Below are 12,176 nucleotides of genomic sequence, written 5' to 3' on the forward strand. Positions count from 1 at the left end.
TGCAATTCTTTTTAATTTTTCATTAAAACAAACTTCGAATTATATGAAAAAAAGCAGCAAAATAAATAACATCAAAATATATTGGGGTTAGATTTGATTTAATTTCTCCCATACCTTCAATACCAATGGCAGAAGAATTTTTTTCAATTGTGGCATAGAATTCTTTCTTTTCTTGCAATGTTGAGAGTGTTGTAGAATAGTTGGGAGTCATTGTGAGAACTATACTCTTCTCCGTCTCCCTACTCTCTTAAACATACTTCACGCATTTAGCTTTTTTTTAATGCCATTTAAAGCTTGAATAGCCATCCGTTCCTTTTGTGCTCAAAGTACTTCTCCACGGAGAGCTATCAACTTCGTTGCCTTTAGAACCACTACTGTCCATAGAACTAGAATTTATGCCAAGCTGCTTAAAAACCAAACCTTTCTTCTTGCTTAAACGCCTTTTCTCCCTTGGACCCATGCCAACAAGTAGGGCAGCCTCTAGGCCTTCCCGAGTAATATCCGTACCTTCGTAATAATTTTTTATTACCATTTCAAGCTCTTCACGTCGTTCCTTTGGCATTGTTTATCCATGCCGCAAGAGTGCCATTGCAGCAATTCTCAATTGCAAAGGAGAAACACCTCTTTCACCACCATCTGCAACAAATTCAGCTCCATTGACTCCTCCTTGACTATCCCTAGAATCTACTACCTTTCTTGCAAACAAAGGAATTCCAAACTTAGTAGCAACTTGTCTCTTATACTTCTCAGCGGCAGAATGTGCAATTTCATGACAGTCAACACAAAGCAAAACAATATCATGTGACCGGTGGCTGTTTAAATGTTCTGGAAAATGCATCCTATAGCAAGACGGAATGATCCTGTACCGTAAATAATGATTGCTCTCTCCGCAACCAACACACATGTTCTTTTTGCTTTGAATGTAGAATTCATTGTTTTCATCTTCAGGGCGACCTTTGGGCTCAAAAAGAAGTTTTACAGCTGGAGGGTCATCCTCTATAAGTTCTGCCAAATCCCGACGAATATACCAATCAAGCTTTCTCTGATCGCAATAACAAAGTAGGCGACCATCACTGGCATAGATTCTACAATTGTGATAAACAGGTGACTTGCACGAAAATTTCCGCACAAACTGTGCACGTGAAGCTTCCTTACTGCCTTGTTTTGACACTCTGCCTCGGTTTGCCTCAGAGAACATTAACCTCTTTGAATTGAACCTAGAAGATTTTCCTGCTGTATGCCCCTCCCAGTTGTCAACTTGCATGTTTCCACAATAATTACCCTGTTTAACTCCCACACATGCAATATCTTTTTGCAAATTACCGTTCTTGCTGACAACATCCTCTTTAAGGAGGTTGCATAAATCTTTTATGTGCATATAGACCACAGGAGATGGTGAAGGAACTGGTGTCATGAAAGAAGACTCGGTGACGGACTGCACAATAGAATCAGCTGCAGAAATTGTACTATAAATCTTTTTTGGACTAGTAGGTGTTGCCTTTGCCAGAAAAATTATTGCTTGATCAGAAAGTATAAAATGTAAACTCTCATCTTCTGCCCGGGCCACAGAATCTCTCCACATGCATAGCTTCCTCACAAGCTGCCCAAATATACCATCTTTCAATATGGACTCTCTAGATTTACTAGAACTTGTTCCTTGACTACTATAATAGCGTGACAATATAGATGCAGCAGCAGCTTGCCCTGAAGAAGCCCCCTCCTTCTCATACAAATGAAGTGTGATAAGATTAGAACGTCTCCTCAAACAAATTTGACCCATATTTATCATTAAGCTTAGCAAAAAGGCAGTCTGCAATATAAAGTAGATAGTGTGCATCAGCACGTGCATACTGGACCATGGCCTCTGGTAGAGGACGTAATTGCCAATCTGCACACTGAAAGACTTTATTTGAAGATATTCCACAATATGTTTTAAGCAAATATGACAGTGACCTCTGTGGTTTACCAAGAACATCGCATGCCCCCCGGCAGCGGCACCCCCGGGCTGCCCCGCCCCGCCCGACCCACGGCGGGTCGATTCCGGGAATCGACCCGCCGCCGGTCGGGCAGGGCGGGGCGGCCCGAGGGTGGCACTGCAGGTCTAGATCCGCGCAGCGGCACCCCCGTGCCGCCCCGTCCCGCCCGACCGGCGGCGGGTCGATTCCCGGAATCGACCCGCCACCGGTCGGGCGGGTCGGGGCGGCCCTCGGTGGCGCTGTGGGTCTCAGTTGCTGCATATATGCAAATAAGTCGTTTATTTATTACTGTCTTCTATTACATTTATTTTGAGCACATAAGAATGTGCATTTTTTTATTTAAGTATATATCTATCTTCACAAATACAATGAAAAAATTGCCACAATCAACATTGAATTAAAGAAATTTCTAAATGCGCTTTTAACACAGTGGTTGAACAACATGATAGAATACCTGGAATGTGACATCTGTGAGGCAGCACAATTAAGTTGAACAAAATGATACCTCACTCACCCTAAATGAACCTATTTTCATGCTGCTACATATTTAATTACCATTACCTCCCAGTTCACGAGAAGAACACTCGCTGTTGATAGACGTAACATTAGAGATAGAGTTATGAACCCCCCATCACAAGGTTGTGGCGCGTTGGTTATTTGAGCATAACGTTATAATGGTCTGTTGTTGCAGAGTTTTATTGAGTTTTATTGGACAGCTACGTGTCCAAAAAATTTATTGTTGATGTGATCAACGAACTATTGGTGCTTTATAAATATTGAAGACGATGGGTTGCGGAATAGATACGAACGAGAAATCGGAGTGTATTTTTTGTGTGTTCACTTGTTTTCCCTTATGACCATTAAAACTGTGCAAGGAGCATTCTCATGTACTTTTGCATGGATACACAAGTTTTTATATGAGAGTTAGAAGATGAGGATGGCATCTCTGAAAACACATTTATGTTAATATAATTATGATAGGGTGTCAAAATTTTAATTAATGCAGGTAGAAATTTACTTATGTTTATATTTTATTTTTAATCAAATTAATTAATTAAAAATTGTTATATAAATATGTTGTATGAATATGAATTATTATTTTTTGGGCATGAATATGAACTATGATTTTTTAGACATGTAGTATTAGTAAGTCATTGTATTAATATATGATATTGTAATGAAATTTGTTTTTAAGAATAGATTGTTACGTGTTTTCTTTTTCTAATTTTAATGTTTAACTCATATATTAATTATTGTTACAATAATAATAATATTAATAATAAAGTTATAATATAGTTAATTTTTATAATTTTGGTGATGTGAGATGTATCATGAGATAAGTGTTTTGGTGCCTAAGGAAACAAGATACTACTTTTTGTTTTTATGATATAAATGTAATTTCATGAATGTGTTTTGCCATTTATACATAACACTTGAATAAATTGTTAATTTTATTATTTAATTTTAAAATAGGTTTGTAACAACATTAATCAATGAAATTGTATTTATTCAAATTGAAAATTTATTTGGTGCCTCTTTACTAAATCAAGAGTTCACTTCAAACCTTTGCTCTCTAATCCCTCAATCCAATGTAGAACAATGGGTAAGAATACAATAGCCAACCACAATCACAAACTACCAACAATAGCCAACCACAATCACACACTACCAACATGTCATTGCTATTTTTTACTTCTTTTCACCTTTCTTTAATTATAAAAATCCAATCAACAAAGTAAAGTTCCAATTAAGTGTGTCTATCCTCCTCTTCTTCTTCTTTCTTTTTGGTTGACATTTATCAACGTAGGCTTCTCTATCATATGACCTATCCCTATCAACCTAGATTTCTCTATCAAATGACCTATTTCTCTACCCATTGTTTTGACGTTGGTTCATGTTATATGATAAATACTTTGGGCATGTCTCTTGCATCTTGCATGATACACAAACTTGCATCTTGATTCCGGGAATCGACCCGCCGCCGGGTTGGGTGGGGCGGGGCGGCCTGGGGGTGGCGAGGGAGGGCGGGGTGGGCCGGGAGGGGGAGGGGAAGGGGGAGGGAGGGGGGTGCGGCGGCCCGGGCGGGGGGGGCCGGGGGGGGGGGGAGGGGGAGGGAGGGGGGTGGGGCGGCCCGGGCGGGGGGCCGCGGGGGGAGGGGGCGGCCCAAAATGATATTCTACCAGAAACATTAATGTGTTTTTTCCTTAAAATTTAACTTTGTTTGAGACATAAAAAATTGGTTTTATTAGCATTTTTTAAAAAGTATGAAAATTGACCCTAAAAAAAAAAAATCATTATTCCAGTATCAACACTTTCGTTCTGAAGCTATATTTTGTAGGAAAATTTCGTAGAAAATTTCGTAGTCACTGCCATTTTTAAAACAGCCGCAAAATTGACACCTAAAAAAAAAATCATTATTCCAGTATCAACACTTTCGTTCTGAAGCTATATTTTGCAGGAAAATTTCGTAGAAAATTTCGTAGTCACTGCCATTTTTAAAACAGCCGCAAAATTGACACCTAAAAAAAAAATCATTATTCTAGTATCAACACTTTCATTCTGAAGCTATATTTTGCAGGAAAATTTCGTAGAAAATTTCGTAGTCACTGCCATTTTTAAAACAGCCGCAAAATTGACACCTAAAAAAAAAACATTGTTCCAGTATACACACTTTTCGTTTTGAGCACTGTTTTTGTGGTTTTTTTGGGGTTTTTGGGCCAGAGTTCCCGTTTTGAGTTTATAGTTCCCGTTTCAAAGTTTACATTGTTAATTTGATTACATTGAATATCAACATATTCCGAGATCTTTAAATACATTAGCAGATGCAATTGCTTCTCGAATGTTAAATAGACATTTGGAATAATCATACATGTAAATTTAAAATCATTCCATAACATGATCAACAAGATAAGCCAGTAATAGTGATATATATATATATATATATATATAGGAGTGTGTAAAAAAAATACATCGTCCTCGATCATAGGTTGAAAAACACCTTATGATCGGCAAAAATGATAAGTACAAAAAACCAAAATGTCACATGTGCCCACAATAGGCGATCATCCTATCACTGGTGATGATCTCTATAAGAAACCACTGCACAGGCCACCTTGCAAAGGAACCTCCTAAAAGGTCCTGGGACTCCAATCACATAGCGCTGAAGTCGACGAGGAATGTCGTCTATAGTGGTCTCAGGAATATCTCCTGTCAAGCGCTCAAGATGACCCTCCAACTCGGCCAAAACCTCTGCTGATTTGTCCTGTGGGGCTGGCGCGGGTGCAATTGGTTGCCTCCTCTCGAAAGGCCAGAGAGCGGCTGGTCGCTGTGGACCCACATCTGCATTTTAAAATTTTTACTATCAGTTTTGAGACGATGGAAAAATAAAAAAATTAAAATAGGAAAAATGTTGAAAAGGATTTTACCTGACTCGTCCCACTGCTTTCCTGGTGGAAGAACCATGTCTGGGTCATCACGAAAATCTATCCCAGCATAAGGAAAATCCTGAATGGAAAAGACCTGGTTTTCCAACCATTGGAAATACTCAGGTTTGAAGCGAGCAACCTCTGTCCTCTTGTCTGGGTGATGGGCCATGACTGCGACCCATCGCATCAGTTTGGGCTCTCGAGGAAGCCCACCTCCAACAGTAAGGTGCTGTGGGATCAGCATAGGAACCCTCTCCAGGCCAAAACTCATGACCAAAGCCCCATAACCAAAGGTCTTTAGTCGTCTGTTCTTGGCCCTGGTCAGTTGGCCTTTCACATCGGCCAACACAGTATCGCACCAGTTGAAGATGGTGCCTCGAAAGCAATCAACTGTCATACGCATCTGGGATCCGGTGGCAATATGTAATGCGGAAGCTCCGCAAAGTCTAGTGACAGTGAATGCAATCACCATGAGCTTAGGACAGGATATTGTCTTTATGTCTATCCCTTTGTCTCTAGCCTGGCTGTTGCAGTACTCTAGCCGGAGGCTATCGACAGACTGGCCACCTGGCCTAGTCCCGTGCAGAGTCAAGTCTTCGCCTCTCTTAGGCAAACCAGTCAAGAAATAAATGTCTGCCGGCTCGATTTCGAGTTGGTGGCCGCCAATGAAGAAGCACTGGTCCTGTATGCTCCATCTGTCAACCAGCCACTATAAGAAATCCACCTAAGCCCTCATGCCAGGAATGGCCCAGAATTTGTACAGTCCACACGCCCTCAAAGCATCAAGTGAAGGCTGATGATTCCATGTGGCAGCATCCACGTCCTCATGCTCTCGTTCACGCCAATCTAGCATGATGTACTCTCTGCATCAAGTATAAAGATTAATTAAATTGCTAGAAAATATTTTGATTGGTCCATTTTTGAGAATTTTTGGGTTCAAAACCCTTGCGACGGGGTACGCACCCTCTGGGTTAGACACAGTGCGTGGGACCGCACTTTGTCTACACAGAAGGTGCGGACCCCGAGCTTTTTCCCAATGGAGAAAAAGTCTGGGTCCGCTGGTCCGCAATGGTAAACCTGCGGGCCCCCGCGCGCGGGTTTTGCACCTAAAAACCCTCCCAAAAGTGAAAATAAAGGACTAAAACAAAAAATTAAACAGTTAAAAATGAAGAGTAGGATGATGTGGATTACCTGGAGAAGACGGCGCTCGATTCCGATGGTTGGATTTTCCGCAATCTTCACGGGAAGTTTTCTAAGAAAAAGCATTATTTTCTCACCCAAACTCAAACGGTAAAAATGAATTGACAAAGGTCCTTTTTATAAGTTTTTTGAGTAAATAAATCACAAATTTGTTTATGTTTCACTTTGAAAAGGTATTTTGCGACGTTTTTATCCATTTCAAGCAGGTATGAGTAATGTTTGTGTTTTTGTGCAGAATAAAGGATTATTCAGGCGAAATCTATTATTTTCAACGAAAAAACATGTAGAGTCATCTTTAAGCTCTTTTCGGACTCCTAAAATATGAAAAGATTGCCGAGTGTTTCTTTTAGACTCGTTAAAACGGAATTAAAAGACGGTCCACTTACAGCTCTTTTCTGACCGTAAAAACATGAAAAGATTGCCGAATTTTTGTCGTTTCAAATTCGATATTGGTTATAAAACGACGTGTCATTGATCACTTTTTTACCTTTTCAGGTCAAAGGCACTAATGACGAAAAGTACTCCTTGGTTGTAAAAGATCAAGCGGTTCTCTCAAGTATTATTTTATACTTTTTCGGGCTTGGGAGACACAAATTTACGAAAAAGGTCAACCCTGGAGTCTTCCTAAGTTTTTTCAGACTCTCTAAAATTGAAAAACGCCGAGTTTCTCCTATACTGGACTCGTTAAAATTTCACAGTAAAGGACCTGTTCAATTACAAACAGGAACGAACCACTCCTTCTTAGGGTTCGGATTTAAACTAAGTTGGACGCATCCGAAGGATGAGCTTATAATCAAGCAAATGTTATCCTCCTCAAGCTTGTCAAAAATAAAGAGGTACTTGCCAGAAATGGTGGGGGAAAAGAGAGAAAAATGAGCCTGTTTGTCATACTTTGTAACCACTCTTGAACACGACACTTTTATTCACCTGGGTTGGGAAATCCTTTGCCTAACAGTTGATCAAACCACATTGAAAGTCTTCAGCCAGTTTCTGGGTATTAACTTTGGGTCAATTGTCACCAAACCATCTGTCGTGTCGTTATGTGTTCGAGAGGTCACTGCCAATAAGCCATTCATCTACAAAATATCTGTCATCCATCTTGACCATCCCTGAGTCAGTTCTTGCAACTAAATTTCTTCAACTTGATCTATGATTTCGTGTTGTGGGCTTGCCTACGACGGATCACTTTCTATCGACATCAGCTCATTATCTAGAAAGATGATCTAGGAATCGTCAGTACCTTGAGATCTGCATGCATCAATGGCAGGTTTCTCGCCTTTGACGACAGTTTACATCATTGACTTTCGATCAAAGGATTTCGTGACATGCTCGACATCAACACATTTATTCGCATCTCATGGACTGTACTGGGTACTTTGAGAGCCATTGACATTACTGGTGGTTTCTCTCACACTTGTTAACAGTTTACATCATTGACTAGTAATCAAGTGGTTTCTACCATGTTCGACATCAACACATTCATTCGCATGGATAGAATCGTACTGTTTCGGGAAGTAGAAATGAAGACCCTGGATCTAGTTTCCACAATCCAGGATGCGAGGAATTTTGTATTCATTATATTCATAAACAGATGGCTGCGCCCATATTGTGTCCACATGAGTCTATACTTGTGATGTTTTACAAGATCATTCCTGTATCAGAACAATAGTTAGTTTCTAGTCAGTTTTTATCTGAGTATGGGAATTCCTACCTCAGCGATGATATGATCTCATATATATATCTTGCATTGAATGTTTTTACAAGTTCCAACCGGGTTCTCCACAAGATGATCCTCGAAATGATAAAGTACTTCACTCTTCCTAAATGATAAGAAATCCTCATCTACTATAGACTTCGCACTTTAGGGGGCAATCTGTTACACAAAAATATCGTCACCATGATTATTTGCAGTCAGTATGGGTCTATCATCACTTGTACTGTCCTCCTAAGCAAGTCTCAGACCTCAGCTCTTCAAATCAAGCTTTGGAAATGAGAGAAAGACATTAAAAATCAATGTAACTCTGGTTCCGCACTTTCTCTCATAGTCACCTGCAGTCCCGCACCTTCTGTGTACAAAAGCTGCGGACCTGCTCGCTCTGTCCCTAACGGTGTAGGTGCGGACCCCTGTGAAAGTCAAAAGGCGCAAGTTTTATCTTAAAAAACTCACTTTGGGTTAATTCTAGAGGTTTCTAGAAGGAATTTTGACGTGGATTGTTCGCTCTGAGGTGGTTCATGCATTCCAAATGAGAAGGAGCTAATCCCTTGATGAGAGGAGCTATCCCTTTGAAGGAGGGCTTTATCCCTTTGAAGGAGGACCTAGTAACCTCCCTCCATTGCACTATAAATACAGGCATTGGGCTAGTTTCTAGGGAGGTTAGAAGCTGAACATTTTTGAGGGTAAATGCTGGTGATATCAAGACTTCCTAGTTAAGCCTAAAGAGGAGAGATCACATACCTTTTTGGTTTCATTGGGGAGTCAGTGAAACTTGTCAAAGTAGAGGAGACTTCTTGCTGGACCCTGGGAGGAGCTTGTACAGCATCAAGGCAAAGGTTGTAAGGTTCTTCTTCTTTTGAATTAATACAATCAAACTCATTTTTCTCAACAAGTATCTTATGTTATTTGTTTCATGGACTCCTTGACTTTCATGTTAAATATGTTTTATGCAATTGGCTTTTCAGGTGCTATTTAATTTGTTTGCCTTGTTTGTGTTTGCAGATTCGCAAAGAGGAGCTCATTTGGATCGAAGGAGCGAGGGCATCCACAAGCTAGCGTTGGACCTAAGGTAGGCCCTAAAAACACTTGTTTGCTATTGTTTATTAAAGCATATTTAGAGAAAGATAGTGTCTGGTTGGTTTGCTTGTCATTAGGTCTTCTTTAGATTCTAGGAAGGTCTATCTTGTCCGCAAGATCGACTTGTTCCGTGTGACAAGGAAGAATACCTTAGTTCATTACTCCTGGAGCAGACACTTTTTAACCTTTGTTTTTATGTCGTCACAAGTCATGAGTTATTCTACCCACGAAGATGGCCAAGATTGAACTAAGCCTAGTGATGTCATTGCCCTGTCCCTGTGTTTCACTCATGGCGAGCTACTTTTGGCAAGTTTTTTAACAAATTGTCGAAGCTTCAGAGTGTAACAGCTTCATGGGCAGTCCTAGGGTTGGTTGTTGGATCAGATGAGCTCAGCTCTCTCCTTTGGAATGGTCGTTCCACACTTTGTGAAACCTCCCAAAGGGATACGATCTTTCTCCCATCTCTTATGGAGGATCCTCCTCCTATAAATACCTCCTTCATGGCTGAAATTAGCTAGTTCAGTGGGAGTTGGAGAGTAGAGTGACAGCGCTTAGTTCAGAGTGAGGGAGAGAGTTTGAGTAGAGTTTGGAAGTAGATTCTAATGTAACTTGGTTTGGGATAGTTTTGTGTGGATTTGGCTTGATTGTATGAGTGTTCTAGCATCATAATTTTTCCTTTTGGGTAGGAGAGAGAGTTATTCATCCTCTTGGGAGACAATTCACGAGTGAATGCTTGTGGAGACATGCTGGCAGGACCCTTCAAGGAGACCTACGATGTCAAGGCATGGTTGTAAGTTTTACTTCAGTTAAATTTAACACAAATCAACAGTTTATTTCCTATAACTTATGTCAAATTTCATATTGATAGCTTGAAGTTCCTTGACCCTTTAAGTATATTGTTTTTGTTGTATTCTATTATGTTTGTTGTTGTATTCTATTATGTTTGTTGTTGTTCTCTATATGTTGTTTCAGGTACAAAAGTGATTAGAATGAGAGCTGGAGCAACACAACGAGAACTTCATCAAATGAGGATTTGAAGGTAGGCCTTCATGACATTAAATATCTAAGGGAATTTTCTTTGATATTGTTCTTGCTATGATTAGACCTACTCTAGGGCTAGAGGGGTTGCCTTTGTCTACAGAGGGAACTTACTTGCTTCACAAGTTGGCAACCAAAGTGGTAGACTATGTCTTTTGTCTCTTGATTTGATTTTGCTTTTCTTGTTTATTGTCTCCTTTACTTTTTGGGTAGAATTCTCCATATTGTGGGTTGTTTGACTACTCTTGGTAGTCTTCCCTCTATCATAAGTGATAGGTCTGGCCTTTCCTCAGCTGAATTTTAAAATTTTTCCTTTGATTTGGGGTCGTCGCTTTTTATTTTATGATAGTCGCGATGATGGTCACATTTGCTCTATTTAATTAGTTGCACTTTCTACTATTTTGCGTGATTAAATTGCCTCATAGTCGCGATAGGCTCTGAAATAGGCTCGACGCTGTTGTCTAGTGTACTTCTGCAATGACGTCGCAAAGTTGCTAGTTAAGGGGGTGTGACTTTTCATTTTCGGTGCAGGTTGTCAGTTTGACGCTCGCGAAGATTCCTGTAGGTTTCAATTTTGAAGTTCTGTTTGTTGATTGGCCAGTGTGTCCTATCCTTCTGAGCTTATCTTCTACCTATTTGTTGTGTGTCAAATTGTTGTTTGCTAGAATACTTGACTCTTGGTTTCATTCCCTTGAGACTTATCCTTTTGAACTGTGTGACCTGTTCACCTTAGGGTTTCTTGAAGCATTAGCCTTTTCTTGGGTTTCTTGTTTGTTTGGACCTTTGAGCTGTGTTTGAAGTGATCCCTTGCTTTGTTAGAGGCTTTTCCTTATTGACTGTTCTTTCATCTTTCTGATTGGTATGTGACATTTGGTTATCAAAACTTTCAAGTCTTGTTTGTTTGGTTTTCTTCCATCACTTTGGCATATATCACATTACTTCGTGGTCAGTTAGAAAGCTTTCAAGTTTTTTCAAAAAGAAACATATTCTTTGTTTTAAGTCTTTGATTAGTTTCTGAATGGAATGATTTCATTTGAAAAGGACTTAAAACTAGCATTGTTTTGAGTTTTGCATTTGGTTGCTTGTCATCTATTTGGAAAAACAAAATATCACATTCATTTTGCATTAGGAAATGAGAACAATATTTTGCATTAGTAAATTCTTGACATTTAGAAGTTGAAAAGCAAAGGATGTATTTTTCATTTTCTTAATTAGATTGCTTGCAAGTTAGTGAAAGATAGAAGCATTTCTCTTTCCTCTTGATTGGTTTGCTTGCAAAATAATGAAAAGTACCATTCTTGCATTTGCTTGCTTGTTTCTTTGATTGCTTTGAAATGAACCTCTCACTTTTCTTTAGTTAGTTGTTCATTGAAAAGAAATGGTTTCTTTACTCATTTAGTTGCATTTTAGGAGTTTTGAAGATACATTCAATAGGGCCTTGAAATTGAGATCTAATTCAAGATAAACTACTAAAATTTATCGAATTAATCTAAAAATGCATTGGAACTTAATGCTCATATATCTAGAGGTCTAGGCTAGAGACGTGTTTCGGCATCTTTTAATCCTAATGGTTGTTTTTTCCAGTAAGGTTGGGTGATTCCTCCTTTTGTGATTCGATAAGTGCTAGTACGGACTTGTGCTCCCTGTACCGTCATGTATATGATGGGAGACCCCACTAGGTTGCAATCCTGTTATCCATAGGAAGCCGAGTCTGCTACCTTACGACTCGTAACACACCGAAAACAA

The 12,176-nt window shown here is 39.6% G+C and overlaps 1 pseudogene; it reads right to left on the bottom strand.

Annotated features, from left to right (window-relative positions):
- Positions 1 to 277: 277 nt before the first annotated feature.
- LOC149217365 (protein RRP6-like 3 pseudogene) lies at positions 278 to 2,237 on the bottom strand (annotated as a pseudogene).
- Positions 2,238 to 12,176: the final 9,939 nt, after the last annotated feature.

This window comes from Pinus tabuliformis, chromosome 1_1, assembly GCF_031772625.1.
Source record: "Pinus tabuliformis cultivar Carrire ecotype Pingquan chromosome 1_1, CPIR1, whole genome shotgun sequence".
Lineage (NCBI taxonomy): Eukaryota > Viridiplantae > Streptophyta > Pinopsida > Pinales > Pinaceae > Pinus > Pinus tabuliformis.